This window comes from Lagenorhynchus albirostris, chromosome X, assembly GCF_949774975.1.
Source record: "Lagenorhynchus albirostris chromosome X, mLagAlb1.1, whole genome shotgun sequence".
Lineage (NCBI taxonomy): Eukaryota > Metazoa > Chordata > Mammalia > Artiodactyla > Delphinidae > Lagenorhynchus > Lagenorhynchus albirostris.
The window spans coordinates 45,196,499-45,207,865 of record NC_083116.1 but is presented as its reverse complement, the minus strand read 5'-3'; the positions used below and the strand labels follow the sequence as shown (position 1 = coordinate 45,207,865).

The 11,367-nt window shown below is 38.1% G+C and overlaps 1 pseudogene; it reads left to right on the top strand.

Moving 5' to 3' along the window:
- The first annotated feature begins 6,626 nt into the window (after positions 1 to 6,626).
- LOC132513095 (baculoviral IAP repeat-containing protein 5-like) lies at positions 6,627 to 7,263 on the top strand (annotated as a pseudogene).
- The last annotated feature ends 4,104 nt before the right edge of the window (positions 7,264 to 11,367 follow it).

The window sequence follows — 11,367 nt, the reverse complement described above, 5'->3', positions numbered from 1 at the left end:
GAGGCGGGGCCAAATCCAAAGCTGAACCCCGGGATCTGTGCGAACAAAGAAGAGAAAGGGAAATCTCTCCCAGCAGTCTCAGAAGCAGTGGATTAAATCTCCACAATCAACTTGATGTACCCTGAATCTGTGGAATACCTGAATAGACAACGAATCATCCCAAATTGAGGAGGTGGACTTTGGGAGCAAGATATATTATTTTTTCCCCTTTTCCTATTTTTGTGAGTGTCTATGTGTATGCTTCTGTGTGAGATTTTGTTTGTATAGCTTTTCTTTCACCATTTCTCCTAGAGTTCTTTCTGTCCATGTTTTTTTTTTTACTTTTTAAACTTATTTTCTTAATAATTACTTTTTATATTTTATTTGAATAACTTTATTTTATCTTACTTTATTTTATTTTATCCTCTTTCTTTCTTTCTATTTTTTCTCACTTTTATTCTGAGCCATGTGGAGGATACTCTCTTGGTGCTCCGGCCAGGCGTCAGGGCTGTGCTACTGAGGTGGGAGAGCCAACTTCAGGACACTGGTCCACAAGAGACCTCCCAGTTCCATGTAATATCAAACAGTGAAAATCTCCCAGAAATTTCCATCTCAACACCAACACCCAGCTTCACTCAACGACCAGCAAGCTACAGTGCTGGACACCCTATGCCAAACAACTAGCAAGACAGGAACACAGCCCCATACATTAGCAGAGAGGTTGCCTAAAATGTTAATACGGCCACAGACACTCCAAAACACACCACCAGACGTGGACCTACCCACCAGAAAGACAAGATCCAGCCTCATCCACCAGAACACAGGCACTAGTCCCCTCCACCAGGAAGACTACACAACCCACTGAACCAACTTTAGCCACTGGGGACAGACACCAAAAACAACAGGAACAACAAACCTGCAGCCTGTGAAAAGGAGACCCCAAACACAGTAAGATAAGCAAAATGAGAAGACAGAAAAACACACAGCAGATGAAGGAGCAAGGTAAAAACCCACAAGACTTAACAAATGAAGAGTAAATAGGCAATGTACCTGAAAAAGAATTCAGAATAATGATAGTAAAGATGATCCAAAATCTTGGAAATAGAATAGAGAAAGTGCAGGAAACATTTAACAAGAACCTAGAAGAACTAAAGAGGAAACAAGCAATGATGAACAACACAATAAATGAAATTAAAAATACTCTAGAAGGGATCAGTAGCAGAATAACTAAGGCAGAAGAATGGATAAGTGACCTGGAAGATAAAAGAGTGGAAATAAATACTGCAGAGAAGAATAAAGAAAAAGAATGAAAAGAACTGAGGAGGGTCTCAGACACCTCTGGGACAACATTCGAATTATAGGGGTCCCAGAAGAAGAAGAGAAAAAGAAAGAGACTGAGAAAATATTTGAAGAGATTATAGTTGAAAACTTCCCTAATATGGGAAGGAAATAGTAAATCCAATCCAGGAAGCATACTGGACTGGAGTCCCATACAGGATAAATCCAAGGAGAAACACGCAAAGACACATATTAATCAAATTATCAAAAATTAAATACAAAGAAAACATATTAAAAGCAGCAAGGGAAAAACAACAGATAACACACAAGGGAATCCCCATAAGGTTAACAGCTGATCTTTCAGCAGAAACTGCAAGCCAGAAGGGAGTGGCAGGACATATTTAAAGTGATGAAGGAGAAAAAACTACAACCAAGATTACTCTACCCAACAAGGATCTCATTCAGTTTTGATGGAGAAATTAAAACATTTACAGACAAGCAAAAGCTGGGAGAGTTCAGCAGACAAAAGCAGCTTTACAACAAATGCTAAAGGAACTTCTCTAGGCAAGAAACACAAGAGAAGGAAAAGACATACAATAACAAACCCAAAACAATTTAGAAAATGGGAATAGGAACATTCATATCATTACTTACCTTAAATGTAAATGAATTAAATGCTTCCACCAAAAGACACAGACTGCCTGAATGGATACAAAAACAAGACTGTATTTATGCTGTCTATAAGAGACCCACTTCAGACCTAGGGACACTTACAGACTGAAAGTCAGGAAATGGAAAAAGATATTCCATGCAAATGGCAATCAGAAGAAAGCCAGAGTAGTAAATCTCATATCAGAAAAAGTAGACTTTAAAATAATGACTATTACAAGAGAGAAAGAAGGACACTACATAATGATCAAGGTATCGATCCAAGAAGAAGATATAACAATTGTAATTATATATGCTCCAAACATAGGATCACCTCAATACATAAGGCAAATACTAACAGTCATAAAAGGGGAAATCGACAGTAACACAATCATAGTATGGGACTTTAACACCCCACTTTCACCCATGGACAGATCATCCAAAATGAAAATAAATAAGGAAATACAAGCTTTAAATGATACATTAAACAAGATGGACTTAATTGATATTTCTGGGACATTCCATCCAAAAACAACAGGATACAGTTTCTTCTCAAGTGCTCATGGAACATTCTCCAGATAGATCATATCTTGGGTCACAAATCAAGCCTTGGTAATTTTAAGAAAATGGAAATCGTATCAAGTATCTTTTCTGACCACAACACTATGAGACTAGATATCAATTACAGGAAAAAATCTGTAAAAAATACAAACACATGGAGGCGAAACCATACACTACTTAATAACCAAGAGATCACTGAAAAAATCAAAGAGGAAACAAAAAAAAATACCTAGAAAGAAATGACAATGAAAACATGATGACCCAAAACCTATGGGATGTAGCAAAAGCAGTTCTAAGAGGGAAGTTTATAACAATAGAAACCTACATCAAGAAACATCTCTAAAAAATAACCTAACCTTACACCTAAAGCAGTTAGAGAATGAAGAACAAAAAACCCACAAAGTTAGAAGAAGGAAGGAATTCATAAAGATCAGATCAGAAATAAATGGAAAAGAAATGAAGGAAATGAAAGCAAAGATCAATAAAACTAAAAGCTGGCTCTTTGAGAAAATAAACAAAATTGATAAACCATTAGCTAGACTCATCAAGAAAAAAAGGGAGAAGATGCACATCAATAGAATTAGAAATGAAAAAGTAGCAGTAACAACTGACACTGCAGAAATACAAAAGATCATGAGAGATTATTACAAGCAACTCTATGCCAATAAAAGGGACAACCTGGAAGAAATGGACAAATTCTTAGAAATGCACAACTGCCAAGAATGAATCAGGAAGAAACAGAAAATATGAACAGACCAATCACAAGCACTGAAATTGAGACTGTGATTAAAAATCTTCCAACAAACAAAAGCCCAGGACCAGATGGCTTCACAGGTGAATTCTATCAAACACTTAGAGAAGACCTAACGGCTACCCTTCTCAAACTCTTCCAAAATATAGCAGAGGGAGGAACACTCCCAAACTCATTCTACAAGGCCACCATCACCCTGCTACCAAAACCAGACAAAGATGTCACAAAGAAAGAAAACTACAGGCCAATATCACTGATGAACATAGATGCAAAAATCCTCAACAAGATACCAGCAAACAGTAAATTAAAAGGATCATACACCATCATCAAGTGGGGTTTATTCCAAGAACGCAAGGATTCTTCAATATACGCAAATCAATCAACGTGATACATCATATTAACAAGCTGAAGGAGAAAAACCGTATGATCATCTCAATAGATGCAGAGAAAGCTTTTGACAAAGTTCAACACCGATTTATGATAAAAACCCTGCAGAAAGTAGGCATAGAGGGAACTTTCCTCAACATCATAAAGACCATATATGACAAACCCACAGCCAAGATCGTCCTCAATGGTGAAAAACTGAAACCATTCCCACTAAGATCAGGAACAAGACAAAGTTGCCTACTCTCACCACTCTTATTCAACATAGCTTTGGAGGTTTTAGCCAGAGCAATCAGAGAAGAAAAGAAATAAAAAGAATCCAAATCAGGAAAGAAGAAGAAAAGCTTTCACTCTTTGCAGATGACATACTCTACATAGAGAATACTAAAGATGCTACCAGAAAACTACTAGAGCTAATCAATGAATTTGGTAAAGTAGCAGGATACAAAATTAGTGCACAGTAATCTCTCGCATTCTTATACACTAGTGATGAAAAATCTGAAAATGAAATTAAGAATACACTCCCATTTACCATTGCAACAGAAAGAATAAAATATCTAGGAATAAACCTACCTCAGGAGACAAAAGACCTGTATGCAGAACATTATGACAGTGATGAAAGAAATTAAAGTTGATACAAATAGATGGAGAGATATACCTTGTTCTTGGATTGGAAGAATCAACATTGTGAAAATGACTCTACTACCCAAAGGAATCTACAGATTCAGTGCAATACCTATCAAATTACCAATGGCATTTTTCACAGAACCAGAACAAAAAATTTCACAATTTGTATGGAAACACAAAAGACCCCGAATAGCCAAAGCCATCTTGAGAACGAAAAGTGAAGCTGGAGGAATCAGGCTCCCTGACTTCAGACTATACTACAAACTACAGTAATCAAGACAGTATAGTACTGGCACAAAAACATAAATATAGGTCAATGGAACAGCATAGAAAGCCGAGATATAAACCCACACACATATGGTCGCCTTATCTTTGATAAAGGAGGCAAGAATATACAGTGGAGAAAAGACAGTCTCTTCAATAAGTGGTGCTGGTAAAACTGGACAGGTACATTTAAAAGTATGAAATTAGAACACTCCCTAACACCATACACAAAAAGAAACTCAAAATGGATTAAAGACCTAAATGTAAGGCCAGACACTATCAAACTCTTAGAGGAAAACATAGGCAGAACACTCTATGACATAAATCACAGCAAGATCCTTTTTGACCCACCTCCTAGAGAAATGGAAATAAAAACAAAAATAAACAAATGGGACCTAATGAAACTTCAAAGCTTTTGCTCAGCAAAGGAAACCATAAACAAGACCAAAAGACAACCCTCAGAATGGGAGAAAATATTTGCAAATGAAGCAACTGACAAAGGACTACTCTCCAAAATTTACAAGAAGCTCATGCAGCTCGATAACAAAAAAACAAACAACCGAATCCAAAAATGGTCAGAAGATCTAAATAGACATTTCTCCAAAGAAGATATACAGTTTGACAACAAATGCATGAAAGAATGCTCAACATCATTAATCATTAGAGAAATGCAAGTCAAAACTGCAATGAGATGACATCTCACACCGGTCAGAATGGCTATCATCAAAAAATCTAGAAACTATAAATGCTGGAGAGGGTGTGGAGAAAAGGGAATCCTCTTGCACTGTTGGTGGGAATGTAAGTTGGTACAGCCACTATGGAGAACAATATGGGTGTTCCTTAAAAAACTACAAATCGAACTACCATACGACCCAGCAATCCCACTACTGGGCATATACCCTGAGAAAACCATAATTCAAAAAGAGACATGTACCAAAATGTTCATTGCAGCTCTATTTACAATAGCCCGGAGATGGAAACAACCTAAGTGCCCATCATCAGATGAATGGATAAAGAAGATGTGGCACATATATACAATGGAATATTACTCAGCCATAAAAAGAAACGAAATTGAGCTATTTGTAATGAGGTGGATAGACCTAGAGTCTGTCATACAGAGTGAAGTAAGTCAGAAAGAGAGAGACAAATACCGTATGCTAACACATATATATGGAATTTAAGAAAAAAATGTCATGAAAAACCTAGGGGTAAAGCAGGAATAAAGACGCAGACCTCTTAGAGAACGGACTTGAGGTTATGGGGAGGGGGAAGGGTGAGCTGTGACAGGGCGAGAGAGAGTCATGGGCATATACACACTAACAAACGCAGTAAGGTAGATAGCTAGTGGGAAGCAGCCGCATGGCACAGGGATATTGGCTCGGTGCTTTGTGACAGCCTGGAGGGGTGGGATGGGGAGGGTGGGAGGGAGGGAGACGCAACAGGGAAGACATATGGGAACATATGTTTATGTATGACTGATTCACTTTGTTATAAAGCAGAAACTAACACACCATTGTAAAGCAATTATACCCCAATAAAGATGTAAAAAAATTAAAAAAAAATAAAATAAAATAAAATAAAATAAAATAAATAAAAATAAAAAAAAAAAGAAAGACTACTTAGATAACAATCAGCTAGTCCAGGGAAGAAAGCATGGATATGTGAAGATGTATATTTGGATTATAGAAAGCAATTAAGTGTGACTGGATCATAGGATATGTACAACGATTTAGTAGAAAATGAGGCCTGAAGGAGAGACAGAAACCATGTCTTCAAACCATGCCAAAGACAATGAGGAGCCATCAAAGATCTATAAGCAAGAGGGTGAAATGATCAGATTTACCTTTTGCTAAAGTTTCAACGGGGAGGAAGAAAGTTTGGAGGAAGGGAATTATAATAGGAAGCTTTTGCAATGGTCCAAGTAAGAGATTATAAAGACATGGATTAGGAAAATGAGGACAAAATTGGATAGAAACGATTGCATCGGAAACAGCAAAAAGTAGAATTAGTAAATCTTGGTAATTTGTTGGCTATGAAATGTGAGAGAGTGGGAGGATTCAGAGATAATACCAAATGCCCCGCGACAGCCTTCAACCATCAGATTTGAATGGTGGCATTGCTTGGCTGTGGCGGCATGGGTGCCCCCTCATTACCCCCGGCCTGGCAGCTCTACCTCAAGGACCACTGCATCTCCACATTTAGGAACTGGCCCTTCTTGGAAGGCTGCACCTGTACCCCGGAGCGGATGGCCATGGCTGGCTTCATCCACTGACCCTGAGAACAAGCCTGACTTGGCTCAGTGTTTCTTCTGCTTCAAGGAGTTGGAAGGCTGGGAGCCAGATGACGACTCTATTGAAGAACATAAAAAGCATTCATCTGGTTGTGCTTTCCTTTCTGTCAAGAAGCAGTTTGAAGAATTAACCCTCAGCGAATTTTTGAAACTGGATAAAGAAAGAGCCAAGAACAAAATTGCAAAGGAAACCAACAATAAGTAGGAAGAATTTGAAGAAACTGCAAAGAAAGTCCGCTGTGCAATTGAGCAGCTGGCTGCCTCGGGACTACTCCACTGTCACTGCCCCACAGCGACACAGACACATCATTTCCAAGGCACAGCCCTCAGCATTACCAGCTTTTCTCTGGGGCCTCTTAACTGTGCCTTAGGAAAGGAGAACATAAACATTTTGAAATTAGAATATTTAAACTGTATTTTTCTTGAAGGTGGTGCCAGGGGCTACTTTTGTTGTACAGCTAGTGCTAAGTGCAGTGACTGAGTCTCTCTTTAAAAAAAAAAAGTGAGAGAGAGAGAGAAAGAATGTTAAGGTTTCTGGTTTGCACTAGGTGAATGAGACTGGGAACGCTGAAAGAGGTTCAGGTTTGTAGAAGACTGTGAACTTGACTAGGGATAGGATGAGTTTAAATGATCTCCAGAATATATGGTGGAAACATAGAAAGAGCTGGAGATATATGCTCAGAGCTCAGTAAAGTGACCTGAGTTAGATAAATTTAGGACTAGAATAAGAAAGGAAAAAGGTGGGTCGATTCAAGCATTTTAAGTGACAAGACCTGAATTATGGGAAAGAGGACAGCAAAATAAATGTGTCAGGGAAACAATGCAAATTTAGTACACAGTATTTATAGAACATGAACAGACTATGTTTGTAGAAATTCTTGTTCTGTAAGGTATCAAAGAGTAAATATGTACACTATAAGAGTCCTTATTTTAAAAGAAGCTTTAACAAAAAATGAAATAAAAGATGCCAATGTGTTTTTGCAATGTTGAATACAAAGTGCTAAGTATTTTTCTAATAAACTGCTCTTAAATCCACCTATCCCTGCTCCATAAACAGTTATTTTCACCATCTGCCAGCAGCAGTCCCTCCCCTTATAAATCTTTCTTCATTTATTTTTCTCATGCTCAAAAATTGCAGAACAAGTGAGAGAGGGTGGAGCATAACTGCTATGAGCTATTAGAATGAGTGACAGAGCCCAAAAATGGAAACATAAATTTTGACAAACTCCCTCAGCAACTATATACTCCTAAGGGTGTCAGGGACATATCAAGCATGCTTCATCTAGGACTCTTTTCTTCTCCTTTTTCAGAAATTGACCAAGTTCTGATACAAATATGAAAGCATTGGAAATGCAGTAAAAAAGTAGCAAAGATGTGGCACCTTTCAGGATTTGCCTGAGAGAGAAATAGACTGGAGCAGCGGTCTCCAAACTTTTTGGCACCAGGGACCGGTTTTGTGGAAGAAAAGTTTTCACACACCAGTGGGGGGATAGTTTCAGGATGATTCAATCACATTACATTTATTGTGTACTTTATTTCTATTATTATTACATTGTAATATATAATGAAATAATTATACAACTCACCATAATGCAGAATCAGTGGGAGCCCTGAACTTGTTTTCAATTGCCAGTCACTGACAAGGTTTTTGTTGTTGTTGTTGTTTATAAATTTATTTTTGGCTGCATTGGGTGTTCATTGCTGCTTATGGGCTTTCTCTAGTTGTGGTGAGCAAGGGCTACTCTTCGTTGCAGTGCACGGGCTTCTCATTGTGGTGTCTTCTCTTGGTGTGGAGCACAGGCTCTAGGTGCATGGGCTTCAGTAGTTGTGGCTCGCAGGCTCCAGAGCACAGGCTCAGTAGTTATATCACACAGGCTTAGTTGTTCCGTGGCATGTGGTATCTTCCCAGACCAGGGCTCAAACCCATGTCCCCTGCATTGGCAGGCAGATTCTTAACCACTACACCACTAGGGAAGCCTGACAGGGTTTTGATATGAGTCTGCAAGCAATTTATTTATTATGGTCTCTGTGCAGTCAAACCTCTCTGCTAATGATAACCTGTATTTGCAGCCACTCCCCAGCACTAACATCACCCCCTCAGCTCCACCTCATATCATCAGGCATTAGATTCTCATAAGGAGCATGCAAACTAGATCCCTCACATGCACAGTTCACAGTAGTGTTCACACTCTTATGATGATCTAATGCTGCCACTGATCTGACAGGAGGTGGAGTTCAGGCGGTAATGTGAACAATGGGGAGCGGCTGTAAATACAGATGAAGCCTCACTCGCTCACCTGCTGCTCACTTCCTGCTATGCAGCCCAGTTCCTAACAGGCCACTGACCGGTACCATGGCCTGGGGGTTGGAGACCCCTGAACTAGAGAATTGACTTGCGTGATTCCCCTTACACAGTAAGTCAAATTCAAGGTCACAGGCTTAGAGAGTTAAGGATTGGCTGTAGGGCAATTGTAGTTTTTCACATGCCATAGAAGATCCCATGATTTGAACACCTCTACTCCCCACAATTTCGCTTTATTTTCACCAAATCGTGGCCCCACTAAATTAACACTGCTGTGACACTAAAAGAGCTGATGTAAAATTTAAAAGATTTTAAACCTAAGAAAATCAACCACACATTTACCCAGATTTGAATTGTATTTTCTCTCTGCTTCCCAAACTATAATTCTTTGTTCCTTTCCTTTCAGGATATTCATTTTGGTGTTGAATTCAGCAGCCTATACACTAAATTGTAAATGCTACAATGAAGAGTCACCCTCAACAAAGATTGAAGATAAAATCATATGCATTCCCCATTTTTTCTCTCCTGTTTAAGAAAGTATCTCAAATACAAAAGCAAAACCTGATAAAAATATGACAGGGAGATATTTCCTATGTTATTCAAATTACTGAGAATTTTAATTAGAAAAGTTACAAGTCCCCAGTATATAAATGGCTAACAACAACAAAAAAAATGAGGCAGTCTCATAAGAGAAAATGTAACTAACAAACAAATATACGGGAATATGTTCAATCTTGGAAACAATCAGAAAAGTTTAACAAAGCTATAATGAGGTAATATTTTTACCAATTTAATTTAGATTTTCTTCCATAGTTTTCTGGCATGGTCTTGGTGAAATTAGTCAATTATTCCAGTCTTTTTGGAAATCAGTTTGGCAGGATTTTTCAAGAAAAATTTAAATGTTTATATCATTTCACCCAGTAATTTAACTGCCAGGAATTTATGCTGAGGAAATAATTCAACAAGTTACAAAAACTGTATGCAGTGAGATTTTCTTTACAACACTGTTTATAATAGCAAAAAAAAATTAGTAACGACCTAAATGACCCATGATAGACTAGCTAAATCATGATGAACAACCTTAAAGGAATATTGTGCAGCCACTAGAAATTATCAGTATGAATAACATATAACTACATGACAAACCATTTATGATATATTACATAAAGAACAGAGCACATGAGTATCTTCATTATGTTTACAATTTTACAAAATTAAGTGTGTATGTAAAGAGCACATTAAAACCTGAAACATTAGGTAGTGCTATTGGAAGTGATATTTTTATTCCTATGATCTCGTTTTCATAATATTGTTTCTGCACTGATACATTTTTTTTAAAGTACTCTTCCACTTGCTGCCCCCTGCTTTCCACAGTTCAACAGGCACTTGGTTTCTGATCACCCCTGGGATTGTCATATGGACTCCAGTCAACTCACTGCAGTACAGAGGTCACCTCTGGAAAATCTGGCTGCTTAGAAAGCCCAGGCCCAGCTTCCAACTTAGGCTTCTTTTATTTCCTTCCCCAGCTTCCCTGCCAATGGCTCAACCTCCCCTTGGTTTGCCTTTCAAGTAGCTATAGTCATTTGGGAAAACACACGTGAAATGGATTTACTTTCTAGGGTTGAAAATTTAATATATTTGATGTGATAAATATGACTCCTTTATTACAATTAAAGCGAGAGAGGGAAGGAGAGAATAACAAAAGTGGAAATGAGATTCTGAAGTATCCAGGGTGAAACATTTTTAAGTAAACCGCACTAGATCTTGAGCCTTTCAAAGGTCGATTCCTCAGACAATTTATTTCAGAATATTTGGCTTCTGAGATAATTGGTCTTCTTAACCCTTACTGTGGGACACTGCTATGACTCTCCTAAGATTGCCAACGTCACCCATCTGGATTCATAGCATGGACAGGTGTTTTCTGTCTGGACCAAATTACTGTAAGTGTTACATTTGTGGCCTAAATTGCTCAATGTCAGTTTAAATTCAACAGATCTTTGCCCTGTGACCTTTAGTAGGTCTTATTCCAATTCTGATAGAGATGGGAATAACACAGTAGAGAAGGTGCTTGCCCTATGCTGAATGATGTGTATTGAGATTTGCAAACAAACAAACAAAAAAAGACCCTATGATATGAGCTAGAGAGGGAGAGAGAGGAGGGGGAGGGAGAGGGAGAGAGAGACTAATGAAGGACCTATTCTAATAAATTAGATATTTTTGTACAAGTTGTAAACAACCTGTGCTGATTTGTATAACCCTCTTCTTTTGGATTTCCTACATTTT